The sequence below is a fragment of the Balaenoptera borealis genome (assembly GCF_965194805.1).
Source record: "Balaenoptera borealis genome assembly, chromosome: 21".
In the NCBI taxonomy this organism is placed as follows: domain Eukaryota; kingdom Metazoa; phylum Chordata; class Mammalia; order Artiodactyla; family Balaenopteridae; genus Balaenoptera; species Balaenoptera borealis.
This window is the reverse complement of record NC_138880.1, coordinates 19,031,163-19,054,102: the sequence shown is the minus strand read 5'-3', so window position 1 is coordinate 19,054,102 and position 22,940 is coordinate 19,031,163. Positions and strand designations below refer to the sequence as shown.

At 35.0% G+C, this 22,940-nt stretch overlaps 1 pseudogene across 1 annotated transcript in view; it reads left to right on the top strand.

Moving 5' to 3' along the window:
• The window catches only part of LOC309619499 (small ribosomal subunit protein uS2 pseudogene), a 185,139-nt pseudogene that overhangs the window by 2,045 nt on the left and 160,154 nt on the right, over nt 1-22,940 (top strand). The window contains exon 2 of the transcript XR_014249864.1: nt 4,592-9,640. The product of XR_014249864.1 is annotated as a small ribosomal subunit protein uS2 pseudogene (transcript). The remainder of the gene's footprint in view (nt 1-4,591; nt 9,641-22,940) is intronic.

The following is a 22,940-nucleotide window of genomic DNA, read 5'->3' as shown; positions in this document are numbered from 1 at the left end:
AGATGCCACCAGAAAACTACTAGAGCTAATCAATGAATTTGGTGAAGTAGCAGGATACAAAATTAATGCACAGAAATCTCTTGCATTCCTATACACTAATGATGAAAAATCGGAAAGAGAAATTAAGGAAACACTCCCATTCACCACTGAAACAAAGAGAATAAAATAGCTAGGAATAAACCTACTTAAGGAGACAAAAGACCTGTATGCAGACAACTGTAGGACACTGATGAAAGAAATAAAACATGATACAAACGGAGAGATAGACCATGTTCTTGGATTTGAAGAATCAACATTGTGAAAATGACTCTACTACCCAAAGCAATCTACAGATTCAATGCAATGCCTATCAAACTACCAATGGCATTTTTACAGAACTAGAACAAAAAATTTCACAATTTGTATGGAAACACAAAAGACCCCGAATAGCCAAAGCAATCTTGAGAAAGAAGAACGGAGGTGGAGGAATCAGGCTCCCGGACTTCAGACTATACTACAAAGCTACAGTAATCAAGACAGTATGCTACTGGAACAAAAATAGAAATATAGATCAATGGAAAAGGATAGAAAGCCCAGAGATAAACCCACGCACATATGGTCACCTTATCTTTGATAAAGGAGGCAAGCATATACAGTGGAGAAAAGACAGCCTCTTCAATAAGTGGTGCTGGGAAAACTGGACAGCTACATGGAAAAGAATGAAATTAGAACACTCCCTAACATCATACACAAAAATAAACTCAAAATGGATTAGAGACCTAAATGTAAGGCCAGACACTACAAAACTCTTAGAGGAAAACATAGGCAGAACACTCTCTGACATGAATCACAGCAAGATCCTTTTTGACCCACCTCCTAGAGAAATGGAAATAAAAACAAAAATAAACAAATGGGACCTAATGAAACTTAAAAGCTTTTGCACAGCAAAGGAAACCTTAAACAAGATGAAAAGACAACCCTCAGAATGGTAGAAAATATTTGCAAATGAAGAAACTGACAGTGGCTTAATCTCCAAAATATACAAGCAGCTCATGCAGCTCAATATCAAAACAACAAACAACCCAATCCAAAAATGGGCAGAAGACCTAAACAGACATTTCTCTAAAGAAGATATACAGATTGCTAACAAACACGTGAAAGGTTGCTCAACATCAAATCATTAGAGAAATGTAAATCAAAACTACAATGAGGTATCACCTCACACTAGTCAGAATGGCCATCATCAAAAAGTCTACAAACAATAAATGCTGGAGAGGGTGTGGAGAAAAGGGTATCCTCTTGCACTGTTGGTGGGAATGTAAATTGATACAGCCTCTATGGAGAACAGTATGGAGGTTCCTTAAAAAACTAAAAATAGAACTACCATATGACCCAGTAATCCCACTATTTGGTATATACCCAGAGAAAACCATAATTCAAAAAGAGTCATGTACCACAATGTTCATTGCAGCACTATTTACAATAGCCAGGACATGGAAGCAACCTAAGTGTCCATCAACAGATGAATGGATAAAGAAGATGTGGTACATATATATAGTGGAATATTACTCAGCCATAAAAAGAAACGAAATTGAGTTATTTGTAGTGAGGTGGATGGACATAGAGTCAGTCATACAGAGTGAAGTAAGTCACTAAGAGAAAAATAAATACCGTATGCTAACACATATATATGGAATCTAAAAAAAAAAGAAAAAATGGTTCTGAAGAACTTAGGGGCAGGACAGGAATAAAGACACAGATGTAGAGAATGGACTTGAGGACATGGGGAGGGGGAAGGGTAAGCTGGGACGAAGTGAGAGAGTGGCATCGACATATATACACTACCAAATGTAAAATAGCTAGTGGGAAGCAGCCACATAGCACAGGGAGATCAGCTCTGTGCTTTGTGACCACCTAGAGGGGTGAGATAGAGAGGGTGGGAGGGAGATGCAAGAGGGAGGGGATTTGGGGATATATGTATGCATATAGCTGATTCACTTTGTTATACAGCTATACAGCAGAAACTAACACAACATTGTAAAGCAAATATACTCCAATAAAGATGTTGAAAAAAAAAAGATACCATGTATAACATAGTTTTTACCAAAGAGTATTGACAGTAGCGTTTGATATTTCACAAGCTTTCTTATTTGTCTCTGTACAGATCAGAAAGAATGACAAGTCCATTTAGGATATTAACTGGAGCCACTGCAGAATTTAAAATTTCATTGTTTTATTTTAACCAAAAAATGTTTTCTGCCTAAAGATTATCACTTTCTTAGATGCCTTAACTTTTCCCTTGTTTCAGTCATCAACAGTGGGAATTGACTTCTTTTTTAAAAAAATTAACATTTTTTCACAAATGTTAAAGCATATGGAACAAACAGTAAATGCATAGTCAAACTGCGATGCAAATAGTAGGTGATTTGGGGGTTAACTTTGTAGCCAAGGGCTGATATTCTGCATGAGATTTAACTATGAACTCTATCCCAGTTCTCAAGGAGGTAGAATCATAAATGATATACTTAGATTTGCTTTTGGTTTAATGACAATGCATTAATTAAATTCAATGAAATAATCATCAGCACATTTGCAAATTTAGAATTGAAGCATTTTTTTATATTGATTTATCTATTAAGTGTCTTTTTTTTTTTTAACACACACACTGTATTTTTACAAGAGATAAATAGACTGACACCAAGCATTGTACATGGATGACCACAACAAAAGCAACAATGATTGCAATTACCAAACATGAAACACACTCATACTATGTCATAATATTGACAGAATTGAAGCATTTTTATCTGTGCTTGTCTAAATTCCCTAAGATACCAGTAAACCATAAGCAGTTATTACACTTTGTTTTTCATATATTTATTTTTATTTTGTAATTATTTTTTTCTCAAATTGTTTATGTCATGCCTAGTTTTAAATAGATAGCTCTACAGAATATAGGGAGATATGATTTAACCCACAATATCCCACCAGTGTGTTAGTTCCTCCACTTCAAACATGATTCTGAGCTGGTCATGCCCTTTAAAGGTAAGTCTTTCTGCCAAGGCACTGTTGCCTCATTTCAATGTCTTCTTGATTACTGGATTTATTGGGTATGTTCCTGCTGTCTCACTACTTGCCTCAATTTTATCCATTGCTTTAGTTAAACTGATTCCACCATACCTTGCTCCTAATAACTGGTTTATTTTTGTCTTAGAGTTGATTTTTTTTCATTAACATTTGTATGTTTATTTCTCTTCCATTAGCCTCTATCCATTCTCACTAGTATTTCCTGGGTTTCCCTGGGTCTTTTTGTTTTGAATGATAATGAATTACAAACTTGTTTACAATTGACTAGAAAGTAATTTCTCCATTTCGTTTATACTCTTTATGACAGTATGATGCCAATTAAAACAATCGGGATATAATTTGCAGTTGGCCTTGTTGCCAGAATATTAAAATTATAAAATACTGATAATTCAATATATAGCTGTGAAGATTTCTATAGCTGTCTATATGGCATAATTTCTTTTTATAGATTATAAAAATTATAGGGTATCTCTAGGGGGTACAATTAATTTCTTTCCATCTCTTCTTTACCGCGGCAACATGCTCTCTTTTCTAAGTTGAAATGTATCAAAGGCCACCAGAGAATTTTCATATTCTCTGCCAGCTAACACAACGGGAACATAGATTCATATTTACACAGGGGAATTGGGGGCGAGGGGTGACAGGTGTTGTTTTCACCAGAGACAGGTTGCTGCTGCAACTGCTCATGATTGTTAAAATTACTCCAACTGTGTAGAGTTTGACAATTCAGAGTCTTCTAATATATGCAGAATTTGAATTGCGTCAGGATTTACCAGCCAGTGAGTATAAATGATATACTATTAACAATTACATTCTCAATTTTACTGACTTACACCTATACTAAGTGAAAATTTGACCGTTCAACCTGTAGTCTTCAAGTGATTCTGAGCGTCTCCAAGGTGCACCCCAGTGACATGTGTGTGACCCAATTGAAGAACTCTTGGAAAAGATATGAGAATACAGTGTTAAACTATAGATTAATACAAAGTATTTCTAAAAATACCTATATTAATCTTAATAGGAAAATAGAATGTTTTAAATTAAAATGTGTAGATTTAAATTTTTAAAAGTGCCTAGATATTAGGAAAAATAAAAATGGTGCTATATACCAAATATCTTGGAGGAATAATACTAAAATACTCAAAAGTATTTTCTTTGGAATCAGATATCCTCCTTAGTCACTGATTCAATGAACTCAAGATTTCTTATAGCATTTCTTGTGGGATGAGGTTACTTACTTTCCTTATATTTGCTTTTGTTTTCTTATTTGCTGATTAATGTGTGTGTGTGTGTTTGTGAGCGAGAGAGAGAGAGAGAGAGAGAGAGAGAGAGAGAGAGAGAGAGAGAGAGAGAATGTTTTGTTTCAAAGTTTCAAATTCAAGGGACTTTTTTTCCTATTTTCATTTAATTGGCTCTCCTGCTGCTGGTAACTCTTTGGTGCTTAAAAAAAATGGACTCACCTTTCTGCGCTACCCAGAGAGGGGTCTCTACAGGCAGTGTCTTGGTTTCCTGTGATAACTTAAAGGGAAACTTTCATAATATCTGGAGCCCGTGATGGCCTGCAAATGAAGGAGGAGAATGTCCTTAAATTCCTTGCAGTGGGGATTTACTTAGGTGGCACCAACCGTGACTTCCAAATGGAACAGTACATCCACAAAGGGAAACGTGATGGCATTTACAGAATAAATCTGAGGAGAACCTGGAGAAACTTCTGCTGCCAGCTCGTGCCGTGGTTGCCACTGAAGACCCAGCTGATGTCACAGCCATGTCTTTCAGGAATACTGGTCAGTGAGCTGTGCTGAAGTTTGCCGCTGCCACGGGGGCTGCTCCTATTGCTGGCCGCTTCTCTCCCGGAACCTTCAGTAACCAGATCCAGGCAGCTTTCCGAGAACCGAGACTTCTGGTGGTTACTGATCCCGGAGCTGACAACCAGCCTCTCACAGAGGCGTCTTGTCACCATTCTGTGTAATAAAGACTCTCCTCTGTGCTCTGTGGTCACTGCCACCAGTGCAACAGAAAAGGAGCCCACCCACTTGGTCCCATGTTGTGATGCGGGCCTGGGAGTTTCCACGCATGCGCCGTGGCACCGTCTCACGTGACCCCCCTCAGGAGGTCAGCTTGATCTCTGCTTCCGCAGAAAACCAGAGGAGATTGAAAAGGAACAGTAGGCTGCTGCTTAAAGGCTGCGCCCAAGGAGGAATTTCAGGCTAGACGGACTGCTCCAGCTTTCAAGTTTACTGCTCTCCAGCCCGAGGTTGCAGACGGGCCTGAAGGCGTGCTGGTCCCCTCTGTGTCTGTGCAGCAATTTCCTACTGAAGGCTGGTCTGCAGCTCTGATGGGTAGGAACTTCCACTGAGGAGTCTTAAGCTGTTCTTCTGTAGACTCTTTAACAGAAAATGGAAATAAGGATTGACGGAAAATAAACAGTTTATTACAAAAAAACCCCACAAAAACCATACGACCCCTCTAGCAATTATTGGTAGTCTAAATGATGTGCTACAGAAATCATTCTTCCCAGAACTCCCTGTTTATTGGGCCACTTACTAGTGATTGCTTTTTAGTTGGTAAGTCATCCAGATTAGAAAGAAATCTGACTCAACTTTTGAGTTTAGAATTTTAGAGCGTTTATGAATACTTGGAATAATCGTGTGTATTTCGCTTGCTTTGCTTGGTAGTTAGGTTTTGGCTTACCTGTCTCCCTTTCTAGAATGAAAACTGCTTTCAGTCTTTGCCTTATTCTTGAATCTAGAAGAACACCAAGTACAAAGTGCCTGGTTCAATAAGTAGGTTTTGGCTGACTGAGTTACTATTTTGATACTAGAAAATTGCTTTTGAAAATATACCTTGTTTTGAAACAAAGTTATGAGTTTATTATCTGGGCTTCAGAGTATAGAAGAGTAATAACTGCTGCCAGAAAAAAGATTCCTCAAGGAATATAGATTAAGGTAGTCCTTTCTACGTATATGTGGAAGCATAGGAAATGTTTTCAGGGTTTCAGAGACTATTTGACAAACTCTGTGAATAGTCTTAATTAAGCAAACCTAGGAACTCCTGTAGCCTTGTTTGCTCATCTATAAAATTAAGGGATTGAATTAGATGATTTCCTGCTCTAAAATTCTATGCTTATAGGACCAACTGCTCAATAATCTAAGCCTGGAATCACGTATCTCTGTCATAGTTCAAATTTTTAATTTAGGTCTATGACTTAGGGCCCACTTTTCATTTTGGGTCTTTTATTCCCTCATGAAAAGGTCAGAGGGCTTAAATAGATTGTTTATTTCACCTATCTATGAAATTCTCTAACATTTATACTACTTGAATTATAGTAATATTTATAGCTATGGAATTGTATTAGTTGCACTGTCTTGTGGTGTTTCAGTTCTTATGTGAAAAAGGGAGTTAAAGAAACATTTCTGCAATGCACAGGGTTCTAATCCAATAGATATTTCAGTTTATGAGAGGGTGGTGTGAGATCAATTATAATTCAGAAGCCCTAAGATGTTGGAAACCAAAGATCAGTACCCTTGAACCTGGGATTCTTGTGTCTCCTGTTCCAGATATTCTGGTTTTCTCATTTTGAGACCATTAACAAGAGCACTTGTATTGAGTTTTGTTATATAAATTGCAGGGGTTAAGATTTGAGAAGTTTTGCTCTGAAAGCCAGGAATTTAATCCAGTGTAAAACCTAATTGATGAAATATTTAGAAAAGAAGGTTGTAGACACTGGGTCTAATTTATTATAAACTATAGATCATTCATTTAATCTTGATTAAGGTATAGTAGAAGCCAAACTGACAAATTTTTATTAGAGAACTTTTGGGATTATGAGAAGCTGAGTCACAAATACTTTTGAAAATGCAAAGGTCTAGGTTATCATTGTTTAGACACACAAAAAAGGTTAGCACGTATTTACTTCCCAGTTACAACAAATTCTTTCCCCTTAGTACTTAAAAAAATTTATACTTAAATCTTATTCTAAAATTGAGTTTCTGGTTATGTCTGTTCACCAAAATGGACAATGGGCCTTTGTTTAATATTCAAAGGTTTGTTTAGTAATGACTGTGGAATTATAAACTTGAGGATGTAGAAGTTTATCATTAGAGACAACATTTTTTGGAATGATTCTTATAGAAAATAGTTTACATACATTTTTAAAAAAATTTATTTATTTTTATTTTTGGCTGTGTTGGGTCTTCGTTTCTGTGCGAGGGCTTTCTCCAGTTGCGGCAAGCGGGGACCACCCCTCATTGCGGTGTGCGGGCCTCTCACTATCACGGCCTCCCCTGTTGCGGGGCACAGGCTCCAGACGCGCAGGCTCAGTAGCTGTGGCTCATGGGCTCAGTCGCTCCGCGGCACGCGGGACCTCCCCAGACCAGGGCCCGAACCCGCCTCCCCTGCACTGGCAGGCAGACTCCCAACCACTGCGCCACCAGGGAAGCCCTACATACATTTTAATACCTGCCATCAAGGTTGTTTAGTCACAAAAATTTGAGATAACCCACTAATTATCATTTTGCTATCCTAGCTCTAATAATCTAGTATAGGCCTGTGCAGAGTCCTTAAAATTAGAAATATAAATAAAGGCTCTCTGTTTAAAAAAAAAAAAAAGTAGAAGAAAATTAGCTCTAGATTAAATTTAAAATACAATGCAGAATTTTGATTATCTGTAGCACTCAATTTTAAGAAACACATTTTTGCATCAAAACAGGAAGTACAATGAATGTGGAAACCAAAATTTGAAAGAAAAAGTTGAAAATTAAAAAAAAAAAAAGAAATTTTAATCTAAATACAGGGTTAAGACATTTTTGTATTGGTTACAGTCTACATAGTATTTTTGTCAGAGTTGGAATCGTAGTATTTACTTGTGTTTCTTTAGAAATATTTCAAAATTTATTAGAATTAAACATTCATATTATTACATCTCATTTTACCAGTGTGAAACAATATTTTCATACCTTGCAACATTACAAGTAATTGCTTATTTTTTTTTAATTAAACAAAAATTTGTTTTTATTTTTGGCTGCATTGGATCTTCATTGTTGCACACGGGCTTTCTTCAGGTGCGGAGAGAGGGCTTCTCATTGTGGTGGCTTCTCTTGTTGCGGAGCACGGGCTCTAGGCGTGGGCTTCTGTAGTTGCAGCACGTGGGCTCAGTAGTTGTGGCATGTGGGCTCTAGGGTGCTTGGGCTTCAGTAGTTGTGGCACGCAGGCTCAGTAGTTGTGGGGCACGGGCTCAGTTGCTCCATGGCATATGGGATCTTCCCGGACCAGGGATCGAACCTGTGTCTTAACCACTGCACCACCAGGGAAGTCCACTTATTTTTTAATGGATGTCTGTCTATAGCACAATGCCAGAATACTAGGATAATCAATACATTGATCAAAATACTGAAATCCACATATATGAGGTTTATGTAGGTCATTATTAATGGTTTAACTGATCTATCACTTAAGTTTACAAGTAGCATATTTGTAATGCTTTCCTCAGGTCAACATGTCCTTAGGATCCCCCAAAATCTTCTGTGGTACATGTAAGGAGTAGAGGTGCTTTATGAAAATATGTAAAAATGGAAAATCACAGCTGTGACTTGCGCTCTTGCCCTTACTGGCCATAGCTGGCTCCCTTTCCTCAGAGGATTCCTCCAGGCTTACCTCTCACCTTCAAATTTACACTCGTTTTCTTTCCTTGTTCCTCCTCTTAAATCTTTTTGTCTCACTTGTGTTCTTCTTATCTGTTTAACTCCTTTAGATTGCCTTTGGGTATCGGATTCTCTGCCTGGCTTTGATTTCTTCCTAGGATGCTGCTTCTCAGATGAATCCTTTGGTATCTGCACAAATACTCTGTGGCTGTCAGGTGACAGCTAAATTGGCCCCAGGTTTCCTGGATACTTCACCCCTGTTGGTGGCATCCACTTTTCTGGGAGGAAGCACCTAGCATTACTAAGAATTATGCTTCCTGCCAATGATAAATTTGACCTGAGTAAAGTTCAGTAGAAAGCAAGCACATAGACATTAAGCATTAGTTATCAATAAATGGTGAATTTTGTGTGTTTTTTTGTCCTTAAATAGATGTAATAGGTAAAAAAGACGAAGTTGGTATTTTTCATTAATAGTGATATATTAAGCCATTCTTGCTATAACTTGTATTATTATCTCCATTTCATAATCAGCTGAAACAATCAAGTTTAACTCAAAGAAGCAGAACCATACAAGTGATATAATATATACAATAAGAGATTTATTTTAAGAGTTTGACCTTATGCACTTGTGGGAACTGGTTAAACAGTCTTTATAAAGCTCTTGTTTTGTGTCTGGTATCAGAGTCTAAAGCCAGCAGGGCAGGCAGTCAGGAGGGGAAGGTGATGTTAAGTAGGGCAGAGGATGAACTGAAACCTCCTCTTCCTCTATCTCCAGGACCTCACCTTTCGTGATGAGAATATCTTCCAGGAGAACATGGTGTCCTTCGGCACAGGGCTAACCAAGCACTTGGCCCAATAAGGATCCTGCAGGAGCCGCAGGAGCCATAGAAGCTGCAGGCCAGCTGGTGTCCCACACCACCCTGGTGAGCCAGCAGGTAAGGGAGGGTGACAGTATGTGTAAACTGTATTGGTGCTGGGTATTCTGAACTGATCTTTCAAGCATAAAAAGATTGTAGCTGCTGCTTTTCTTCTGCCTACCAGCTCTTGCGCAAATGATCCTTGTGGCTGCGTTAACTCACGACTATACAAGGAGGTGCTGGGAAACATAACTCCAGGGTAGCTAAGTTGACAGTACAGATCCACCCAACTGCATACACAGTTGCTGTATACATCTACATGGCCACACACTGTGTATGAAAGTGTTCATTGTGCTCCCTATTCTCACCAATATTTGGTATTACCCAACTTTGATATTTACATTTTTGCTATTCTGTTCAGTGTAAAATGATATCTCATTTTGGTTTTAACTTGCATTTCTCTGATTAGTGATAGGTTGAACATATCTGTATGTGCTTACTGACAATTTGTATTTCCTTTTTTGTGAAGATGCTTATTCATGTCTCTTGCCCCATCTTTCTATTGGGTGGTCTTCTATTTATTGATTTGATGGAGAACTTCATATTTTCTTACTATTAATTATTTGTTGATATTTAATTTGCAAGTATCTTTCCCCGATTTGTGATTTTTGTTTTCACTTTTAAAAGGTGTCCTTTAATGAACAAATTTCTTTTTTAAATTTCACAGTGGTGAATTTTTAAGCATTGTTAATATAATTATTTTTTGTATGTTTATGAAATCCTTCCCTGTGGCAAGCCCATGAAAACATTCCAAAAATTTCACACATTTCTTGTATACCTTTCCATTCTACTGTGGGCTGTGAGATAGAGTTCAAGAACCGTCATCATTGTTTGTCCCATGTAGATAACCAACTGTCTCTGCATTAATTATTGAAAACTTCTTCCTTTCTCTATAATCTGTAACATGTTATATATCAAGTTTCCATATAAGTTCAGGGGTTCTATACAATTACTATAGCTATATAGTAAACCTTCATAACAATTCTTAATGGAGTATGTTGGTAATTATTGACCATGGGGTCTCCCAAATAAATTTTCAAATCATAATTTCAAAAAACTAAAGAATTGTATTGGAATTTTTATTGGAATTGCATTAAAAGTGTAAGTCAATTTGGGTTGAACTAACATATTTATTACAGTTTCTTATCTTCACACATAGACTATCTCTTCAGTTATTATAATGTGTTTTAGTATCTTATGCAAAATTTCATCATTTTTAGGCAGGAAGTTCTTGTCCAACTTTCTTAGGATTGTTTCTAGGTAGCAAATAGACTATTTTTTGTTAAAGAAGACTGCATCTAATAATGAAAAATCTTTAATTTAATCTCTAATAATGAAAAATCTAATCTTTATTTTCAATTATTCTATCCTTTATTTCTTTTTCTGACCTTCTTATACTGTCTATGGTCTTTGGTAAAATCTTACAAATTTTTTATTTTATTGTGGTAAAAACACATAACAAAATTACCATTTTAGCCATTTTAAGTGAACAATAGTGTTAACTAATATATGTACATTGTTGTGCAACAGATTTCTATAAATTTTTCATCTTGAAAAACTGAAACCCTTCATCTTTTGAACAGCAACTTTCCTTTTCTCCCTTCCCCCATAGCTCCTGGCAAATACCATTCTACTATCCGTTTCTAAGAGTTTGACCATTTCACATACCTCAGTATAAATGGAATCATGCAGTATTTGTTTTATTGTGGTTAGCTTATTTAACTTAGCATAATGTCCTCAAGTTTCATCCATGTTGTAGTATATGACAGATCTCCTTCTCCTTTAAGGATGAATGATACTTTATTGTACACATATAACACATTTTATTTATCCATTCATCTGTCGGTGGACCCTTGGGTTGCTTCCACCTTTTGGCTATTGTGAATAAGGCTGCAGTGAACACATGTATACAAATATCTCTTTGAGATCCTGTTTTCAATTCTTTTAGATATATACCCAAAAAATGAATTGCTGAATCATGTAGTAATTCTATCTTTAATTTTTTGAGGAAACTCCATACTGTTTTCCATAGCAGTTGCATCATTTTACATACTCCCAACAGTGGTTCCAAGTTCTCCACTGCATTGCCAATGCTTGTTATTTTCTGTTTTTTTGACAGTGGCCATCCTAAAGAGTGTGAGGTGATCTGATTGTGGTTTTGACTTGCATTTCCCTGGTAATTAGTGATATTGAGCATTTTTTCATGTGCTTGATGGCCATTTATATATCTTCTTTGGAGTAATGTGTGTTCAAGTTCTTTACCTAATTTTTACTTGGGTTATTTGAGTTTCTTGGTTGTTGTTGTTCAGTTATAGGAATTCTTTATATATTCTAGATATAAAACCCCTTATCAGATATGTGGTTTGCAAATATTTTCTCCCATTCCATAGGTTGCTTTTTTTACTCTGTTGTTTCCTTTGCTGTGTACAGTTTTTAAGTTTGATGTAGTTCCATTTACCTATTTTTTGTTTGTTGCCTGTGCTTTTGGTTTTATACAAGAAATTATTGCCAAATCCAGTGTTACACAGAGTTTCCTTTATATTTTCTTCTAGGAGTTTGATAGTTTCAAGTCTCATGTTTAGGTCTTTGATTCGTTTTGAGTTAATTTTTGTATATGGTATAAGATAAGAGTTCAAAATCATTCCTTTGCAAGTGTATATACAGTTTTCTCAGCACAATTTGTTGAAAAGACTATCCACTTTCTATTATGTAGGCTAGACATCCTTGGCAAAGATGATTTGACCGTATATGTGCAGGTTTCTTTCTAGGCTCTCTTTTCTATTCCATTCATATATATGTCTGTTTTTATGCCAGTGCCATACTGTTTTGATTACTGTAGGTGTGCAATATGTTTTGAAATCAGGAAGTGTGACACAACCACTTTGTTATTCTTTCTGAAGATTGTTTTGGCTACTTGGGGTTCTTTTTGATTCCAGATGAATTTTAGATTTTATTTTTTCTATTTCTGCAAAAAATGTCATTGGGTTTTGATAGGTATTGCATTGAATCTGTAGATTATTTTGGATAGTATGGGTATTTTAACAGTATTAAGCCTTCCAGTCCATGAACACAAAATATCTTTCCATTTATTTGTGTCAGTGTTTCAGCATTGTTTTGTAGTTTTTGGTGTATAAGTCTTTCATTTCCTTGATTAAGTTTATTCCTAAGTATTTTATTATTTTTGGTGCTATTGTAAAAGAAATTACTTTCTTAATTTCCTTATTAAATTGTTCATTGTTAGTGTGTGGAAATGCAACTGCTTTTTGTTCATTGAGTTTTATCAATTTTATTGCTCTTCTCATAGAATCAACTCTGACTTCAGATATTTTGTCTAATTTGTATTTTTTTTCTCTCATAATTTCTGCTGTTTTCTTTATCATATTTTTCTTCTTTCATTTAAAAGTTTTTGTTCTTAACTTTTTGTGATTTATTTTCAAATGATCAATGTTAGCTATATTACACTGGTTTTGATATGTCATATTGTCATTACTCAGTACAAAATACTTTCTATTCTTCTTTGAAATTTTTTTTTTGACCCATGGATTATTTACACATACATCATTTATTTTCCAAGTATTTGAGCATATTCTAGGTATCTTTTTATTATGATTTCCAGCTTATTCCTTTGTTGTCATAGAACATACTCTATGTAAATTCAACCTGTTGAAATTTTTTTGAGACTTGCTTTATGACTCAGACTATAAGGATGATTCCCAATGCACTTATACAAGTTTCTATTTGTGTGTAATATCTATGCACACTATTTAAAATTAAAGTATTTTTTTGGCTCCTTTTGTGTCTTTTTCAACTTAATTTATCACCATTTGAAAGCCTTGATAAATTCTTTCATCACAGGAAGTCTCAATTTTCTGTTTATACATTAGTATTTCATAAAATATTCTTCATTATTTTAAAAGATCTATTAAGAAAACAAATATACAGTAACCCATATCTCTTCATTTCCTCATGATAGTGATACAAATTAAAATCCCTATTACAAATTCATATTCAGTGCTACAATAGAGAAAATATATGGCATATTAAAAGTCTGTTTTACAATGGAAACTAGATGTATTGAAGGGCCTTGATTGCAACATTTTAATTTATTTAGCTATTAAAAATCTATTGCATTTCACAATCTTGTTAACAGTTTCTGCCAAGAAGATAATTAAATGGACATGGTGTAAAAAAAGTTTTGTATGATTTCACTATGAGTGATTCACCAAAATAACCTGCAAAAAAAGAATGAAGTATTGTTATTTCAAATTCCTCAAGATAAAAATATAAAACAAGATTACTCCTTTAAAATTTAAGACATGCAGTCATATAAAAAAAAGTCAATGAGTTACAAAAGTGTACAATATGGTTGAACTCAATTTGTTTCATCATATATTCAGATGAACTTTTAGGATTACTATATTAAGTAGGTAAATGTTAATATAACTAACCTGCAGTTCATATAACAACTAAATGTTATATTAACATTTACCTACTTAATATAGTAATCCTAAAAATTAGATAATGCTGTCTTCATTTTGAAAATGAGAGAAATAATATTAAAATGTTTAAGTAGTTTTCCCAAGGTTATATACTATCAAGTTAGAGGTAAGAAGAATACATATTGAAGTTAATGGAAAACTCCCCAATTTATTTGGAGTCTGTCCTCTGGCTGAAGGGGAAGTATCTCTAATATCACATGAGTGAGTTTCTGCTAACCAGTCAGGACTCAACCTTCCATTGGTGTAGACAGAATATGTGGAATTAATTTAACAAATAGTTTTGAAGTTCTAGCTTCTCTGTAACAGTGTGCTGTGTGTTGGAAATACGCAGTAGCTGAGAGGGACAGAAGTCTGCCCGATACTCAGAGATCTGGAGCAATCAGCACCCAATTTTGGTGTTGCCAAGAATTAGTTTTGTAATGAGAAAAAAAATAACACATCTTCACATTATATTTCCTTTTCAAGAACATCTTGGTAATTTTTCGGTCATTGTAAAGATTGTAATATTCTATAATTTATTTTGATTATAAAAACAAGAGAATATGAAGATATGCAGGCCAAAGGAAAGGAATATGAACAAATAATTCATCTAATCTTAATATTTCTAGGCTCACATTTTGTCCCCCAAATTACCATAGTACTGAGTATGTGTTTTGCTGTCTGTTTTTTCTATTTTCCATTATATTTTGAATATATATAAAATTATTAAATGCTTCTTGTGGAAACATTTAAAATATCCACAAGTGTAAAGAAGAAAAGAACCATTAATTACAGTGTTACCACCCCGAGTTTAGCACTTTTAACATTTGATGTATTTTTTCAATAAAATACATTTATAATTATAGTATTTGAAATTTGTTGAATATAAAAATCTATTTTTTTTAATTTGAACTTACATCATAATCATTTGGTCACTCATTTCCTTAATTGAGGTTGGTAAAATTTACAAAGTTAAAAGCTGTTTGTCTATATATCTTGATCCATAGTTCTGATTTCTTAAATGATAGATTTGTTGAACTGGAATATGTTCAGGTGAATGAATCTAAGAGTTTTCAGTGGGTAGAGTATGCACTGTGTTATGGCTTTTCAGAATATTCTTAGATTCCCAAAATCAGGGTCTTGAGAGGTTTGTAGCCCTGTATTCTGCTAATATTGGGTTGTAAAATCTTTTAGAAATATCAAAATATTTTAGGCAAAATGATATCTTTTTCTTATACTAAGTTTCATTTATCTGTTTGTAGTCTAAGTCTTTTCCCATATCTTAAGTAGCTATTAAAATTCTTTGCTAGGATGATTGTTTAACTGTCATTTTCAGGTCAAGGGCTTTAAAGGAAGATTCTTATTTATTTATTTAGGCTGTGTTGGGTCTTCATTGCTGCGCGTGGGCTTTCTCTAATTGCGTCGAACGGGGGCTACTCTTCGTTGTGGTGTGCCGGTTTCTCATTACAGTGGCTTCTCTTGTTGCGTAGCACGGGCTCTAGGGCACGTGGGCTTCAGTAGTTGTGGCTCGTGGGCTCTAGAGTGCAGGCTCAGTAGTTGTGGCGCATGGGCTTAGTTGCTCTGTGGCACGTGGGATCTTCCTGGACCAGGACTCGAACCCATGTCCCCTGCATTGGCAGGTGGATTCTTAACCACTGCGCCACCAGGGAAGTCCTAAAGAAAGATTCTTACACAATGTAAATGTCTGGCTGTGGGGCTGGCCAGTGCAAGTGAAAGGAATAGAGGGAACCTGATGTCCACTGGGCAATTTTGTAGTCAGGTAGACAAGATGGTAGACCATGAACCCCACATAAGTTCCAATTCTGGCTCTGTCTCCTACCAGATATGTGATCCTGACTCTCTGTACATCAGTTTCCTCATGGGATTTTCCAGTTATGGTACCTTTTCAGCTCCAAATTTTCTATTTGATTCCTTTTTGTATTTTCTATCTCTTTATTCACATTGCCTTTTTTTTTTTTTTTTTTTTTGAGACATTGCTCTCCTGGTCCTTTAGTTCTTTGTTCATGGTATCCTCTGGCTCTTTGAGCACCCTAAAAGGTCATTAGGAGATAATTACAAGATTGTTTTGAGGGGAAAAATGAGAATACACATTAAGCACTTAGAATACTACTTGGTCTGCCCATAATAAATCCTTAACAAATATCAGCTTGTTGTTATGGAAGACCAGCAATGATCCAGTCTTGGCTTTGGTAATATAAAAACTTTCACCCTAATCTTTGAGGAATGTTCTTCCTAAGTGCACATAAAATTCCTAACTGACAATTCAGCCACCACTGCTATGAGTTGAGGTGACTCTTAATAGGATACCTGGTTTTATGTTTATCCTTCACTGATCCATATATGATGAATCAACAGTAAATAAAACCTATCATAGAAATAACTAAAAACTGTTCTCATGTTGGTGAAGCAAGACTAGCCTTTTTACAATGCTGTGGTAAAGGCAGTTGCTACTGGTGCAAAATGAAAGAGATGGATCCATGGATCCAAAGAAAGCCTGGAATCACTCAAAGAAAGTGTCATAAGTCATTAGAGAAGAGCATCCTTATTCAGTAAATTCTCTAGGATACCTGTTTACCAAGTGACAAAAAAACTGCTCAGAGCAATTTGAATTCTCACCTTGACATTATAAACTTATTTAAATTTTATAAAGGTCAAAGGATTATATTTTTAAGTCTTTGCAAAGATTAAGAAGACGATTAAAGCAAATTTTTATTAAAACTTTCAAGTGAGGAATATTTTTTACCATCTGAAGTTATTATAAAAAATTAAATACCTGTCTTTCAAACAGTCTACACTCAGAAACATAAAAAGTTTAACACTGAAAGACAGTTGTCAAAGATGTAACATGTAATTAATGTCATTATTATATGTAAAATCTCATAGAAATAAATAAAACATTTCTTTATGATCAGTCAATTCTCAAAGAGAACACACTCTAAAAGGAGAAAAAAAAAAGAAAAGGAGATGGATCAGCTTCTTGATATAGGGTTCTGTACATAGTCTAACTAATTTAAGCTTCATAAAAAACATCTGAACTAGGAATACATTTCCATCTAATTGGTAAAGAGACTGAAACTAAGGGAGATTCAGTAACTTGCCCAAATCTACAGTTTGGTAATAATAGTGAAAACATAGCCCTCCCCTGTTCACATATGTCAAATTCAGTCTCACTTAGAATCTTATTACACAAAATAAAATAATAGTGTGATTCTTTCTGTTTAGTAAAGAGTGAAAATTTGAAAATACCAAGTCTTGTATAGGCATTATCATAATATCACTTATAAACTGAAAACAGGAAGATGAAAACATGAAAAATTCTTTGATATAAGTATTAAGTTAAAAATAAGATGTAAAATAGAATTCATCCTGTAATGTTATCTAGCTTTAGAAAGAATAATAAATGAAAAAGATGATAAAATACATCATGTGCAGATGGTGGTTTTTGGTTCTTCTCTCTATTTTACCATGTTTTTCTATTATGCATTTGGTTTTTCTATAGAGAAACTATAAGAATCAATTTAAAAAGGAAAATAAAAGCATGGTGTGAATATGCTAGTTAAAAAAAGTCTGTTTGTATTAATTTCTTTCCATCTCTTCTTTACCGCGGCAACATGCTCTCTTTTCTAACTTGTAATGTATCAAAGGCCACCTGTGTTATTTTCATATTCTCTGCCAGCTGGCACAACGGGAACATAGATTCATATTTACACAGGGGAATTGGGGGCAAGGGGTGACAGGCATTGCTTTTCACCAGAGACAGGTTGCTGCTGCAACTGCTCATGATTGTTAAAATTACTTCAACTGTATAAAGTTTGACAATTCAGAGTCTTATGATACATGCATGATTTGAATTTCATCCAGATTTACCAGCCAGTGAGTATAAATGATATAATATTAGCAATAATATTCTCAATTTTACTGACTTACACCTATACTAAATGAAAACTTGACCATTCAACCTGTAGTCTTCAAAGGATTCTGAGCATCTCCAAGATGTGCCCCAGTGACATGTGTGTGACCCAATTGAAGAACTCTTGGAAAATATATGAGAATACAATGTTAACCTATATATTAATACAAAATATTAATGGATTACCCTTTATTGTGTCATAAATATGATTGCCTCATCTTTTCCATCCCTCACTAGTTAGATTAGCTGGCAAGAATGGAAAATAGAATTATGAATTCTTCCTAGACAATTCTATAATTCATAATTATCCTATTTTTGATAGCTACTTTTTCTAGGAGGAATTTGTCATTTTTAAAGGGTGTTTTCATCTATGATATTATGTTGTCATATTACCAGTTGTCATCTTTTATGAATGTTGTTTGGTGACAATAGTATATTTGTTTTCAACAATAAATAAGTTTTTCTAAATTCATACTTGATCACTGAAATTTGATTATCTAAGTTTAGAACAAAACAATGAAATTTGCAGCTAAAAGAAGTCCAAAGGTTGAAATAAAGAAAAACTTGAAATAGCTTATTGCAAGAAATAACTAGATTATAATCGATACTAACTATTGAATATGTGAAATAAGTAACAATTCAAAAAAAGTACTATTATTTTAAAGAAAATACAAAAATATGCCTTAATATTTTTAAAAAAGTGGACATAAAAATTATAATTTATCTGCCAAAAATGTGACTACTTATAGGTAGTTCTTGATACTACCATCATTTTTCTTGAAGTAGAAATATTCAATCATACAAGAATAGGAACCATTTTAGCATCTGTTCACCGGGGTTTTTAATATGAAAGACTATCCTAGGGATAATAAGCAATGTATTTATGCAGTAGTACAAGAGAAAAAGTAATCATCTGGTTTTTCACTGTTTTTTGGGTGCCAGCTAATTTTTCAATGGGAAATATGGGCATTTTGATCAATGATAATAATAGTAATAACTATATTGAAGATACATCATATGATAGGCTTTTTTAAAAAAGATATAGGCCTTCTAATCTTCCCATAAATACTATGAATAAGAAAACTGAAGCTTAGGCAGGACAAAATCAAATTTTTGACTAAGGTAAAAAAGCAAATACTGTGTTTCATCCAATCTAAGATGCATTAATTGGAAGATGTACCATTATCTTACCCACTACTGAAAATGATGCTGTTAATTTTGCTGTGACACAATACTTTCTTGGAATTGTACACTTACTGAAGGATCTCTTTTAGGCTTAATTTGACATATAAATGTTCATATATTTATGTTTTACATATATGAAAGTAAAATAGTAAGTCTGACTCCTGAATTAATTTTTTTAATGCAGAATAAACCATGTCCATGGTTTTGCACACATTATGCTCTTCTGTAGCTCTATAATACTTTGTAACACCAGAAAGTTAGTTAAACAGCATTTAAGGAATCCATAAAGGAAATCAAAGCTTTTTGTACTGTACTCTAAACCTGGCTTTGCAAGAACTGTTCTTCTCTATGACTGTTACTAAACATATCAAGTCACCACTGATCCTACCTCTTCCTCACAATCATTTCTCCTAGAGTTAAAATGTATTCTACTATTTTATCCACGTTTGCCTTGCAAGCCACAAGTTCTACTACTTTTGACTCTGAAACTTTTGATGCTTGCTCATTTACAAGCAGTGACAACTACATTAAGACTGATAGACAGCAACTGTTGATTGTTTCTTGTAAAATGTGAAAAAAATGTGTGTTGTAGAATATATGAAGGACAGTAAGGGTTAGACCCACAATTTAAACTCAGATCCATATAATTCCGAAGCCTATTATCTTTTTCCTTCAACATATTGACTCTTTAAAAATGGCCGTCTACACAATTAAAGGTTGCTAGATTTTAATGTAGGGCTCTTTTAGATATTTAGCTATTTTTCCCCCTGTGACAGTAAACTACTAAAAATTTGGTTTTCTCATACTTGAAAAGAGTCTAAAGAACATGTTCTTTCTCAAGACAAATTTTAGGTTATTTTTGTAGCTTATATTTTGGAGATTCTAAAGGTGTTCTGAACTCAGTACTATATTATCTCCAAAAGTAACTTTGATTGCAGATTTCTGGCAAGATGTAGGACTTAATAAAAAAAAAAAACAAATACAAAACTACTCTTTGTAAGAAAATCAGTTCAGAATATTAAAGCTATTTGTCTTTAGGACCTTTTCTAAAATTGAGTTTCAAATTAAAGATGTTTCACTCTTGTTACTTTATATTTTATCCATAATTGTAATAGATTGCTCTTATAAAAATGTTCTAGATTTAAAATAATAAAATTATTGATATATTGCAATAAATTAATTAATCCTTGTAGTAATTAATATGTATATGGTTGTCTTCTATAAAAAATAGGCTGAAGTACCTGTGTTATCTTAGAATACAGTTCAGATAATAGAAGAAAAATGTGGATTTTTAAAAGTGAAATATTTCATTTAAACAGGCAAAAGTATGAGTGATTAAAATTTTTAAAAAGAATCATGGTGGGAGAAATACCAATGTAACTATACCAATAATTCAGGTCTCAAAGGCTTTTTGATTAAATAAATAAGTAGATCCATCCTCCATTTTTTATGAATGTTCTAGAGTGAAATTCAAGGACATTGGAAGTTAGTACATATATTCCAGATGATTAATACATTAAAAATATGTAAAAGGGCTTATACCTGTTACTGAATTAGGTCTATAGTTCTATTTTTTAAAGAATAAAAATGTGACAATTTTTATTAGTTAAGGATTTTTGGTTGTAGCAACTGAAATCCACTCTGGTTAACTTAAGTGGAAGTATATTCCATATGCAATAGTGGGGAAAAGAAAGGCAAAGGGAAATTTGAAGTATATACATAAATAAGAAGGAGGAAGGATGGTCAGAAATAAACTCATACTGTAAGTTTTTTAAAAATCTTTTTTTTAAAAAATTAATTAATTAATTAATTTATTTATTTTTGGCTGTGTTGGGTCTTCGTTTCTGTGCGAGGGCTTTCTCTAGTTGTGGCAAGCGGGGGCCACTCTTCATCGCGGTGCGCGCGCCTCTCACTATCGCGGCCTCTCTTGTTGCGGAGCACAGGCTCCAGACGCGCAGGCTCAGTAGTTGTGGCTCACGGGCCTAGTTGCTCCGCGGCATGTGGGATCTCCCCAGACCAGGGCTCGAACCCGTGTGCCCTGCATTAGCAGGCAGATTCTCAACCACTGCGCCACCAGGGAAGTCCTAAAAAATCTTTTGTTGTAGGCTCTCACTTCTGATTAGCAGGAGAACTATTAGCTAAATTCAAACAAGATTAAGTTTAGTCTGAACCTGCAGTAAAAAGAGTTTCTTAAGATTATTTTTAGTCTTCCATTGAGGTAAAAATTCTCAGTGTCTCAAATCTCTCTGCTTCCCCTGCTTCTCTCCTGGTATTCCAGTGTGTGCAGAAAGAAGGGGTATGGCTGCTTGTGGCTAGGGAAGCGAGTTAAGGAGCAGCGCTCCTGGGCTCCTGCTGGTAGGGAACACACAAGCTTGTTTCCATGACTCTAGTGAAGTTTCTTGTTCTGGATATTCCTGGTCCTAAAGCTTGTAACTAGTGATCATGCTTATTTTGGTCCATTACTAACCTTACAGTAAAACTACTGTGGCTTCATCTTGGCTCCAACTGACTGCAGACACTGGGTCCCACGTATCTTCTATTCTGTCCTCACCTGGTGGCCCAGCTCCAGCATCTGCTAAGGAGCTACCTCACGTTGTTCTGACAGAGCCCATGGCTGGCCCACTGGCTCGTTCAACAGCTTGCTGCCTTCTCACAGGGCACTGAACACAGCCCAGGAAAGCTAAACTCCTGTGCCTGACTCACTGCCCATGACCATGCTGGCTTACCTAATTTATTTGATGTAGGCATGCTCCTTGTTTGCAACACAGTGAGGTTTGTCCTTGTTGCTGTCATCAGTTTATCTCATGTACTCCCCTGCTGTGTGAGCCCAGTCCCAAAGAAGAGAAATAGGGAGATAAGTGTATAGATAGCCCTTTGATTTGATATCATGTTACTATAATCACCTTTGTCTGAAAAGAGCAAGTTTTCTCTACCTCATATTAACATTTTCTTCTTCTTTCCACTCCCAATAGGTGTCTAAGCCTTAATGGAAAATAGAGATACTATAGTTAAGCAATCGGAGAACCAATGAGCTGTATCTCCAAACTCTATTATGATAGAATTTGGAAGTATTTTTTCATACCAATAACTTGGTTTATAGAGCTATGTAATCCTATTTTTTGTGAATGACTGAATCAGAATTTGCAGTTTTCTTTATCTTGGCATACCAAATTCCATTTTCTTGTGCCTATGGTTACCTAGGATTATGTAACCATACCACTGGTTGCAAAGAAACCACATTACAAAAATTTAAACCTCCTTGTATGGAGATATGATTAAATGTTAACGCTCTTCACATTACCCATTTACTCTGGCAGAGCATTGAGCCGAATGTAGTTCTTTTCCCTATGAAGTGTTCTGAACTTTAGATAGTCCTGCCTTTAGAGAGTTGCAAAGGTAGTTATAAACCTCCGCTTCCGGGCATGGTGGGACAAGCAGGTAACACCTAGGGTCTCTCAGTATACTTCTTGGACCCAATGTTAGAGCAGCAATCCTATTTTCCCTGTAAGTATGAATAAATCACTTCTAACGCCAAAAGATCTTTTCCTGAATATTTACCTGGTTGCAATCTCAGTTTCCAATCTAGTGGAAACATCACTGTGTCCCTTGCTGAAAATTGTCCCTTTGAATACCAAAATATCTGAGCAATATGATCCAGGGTCGTGGGGACTGGAACACGTATAGGATGCTTATACCACAACCGGGACGTGCTATTGCTTTATTT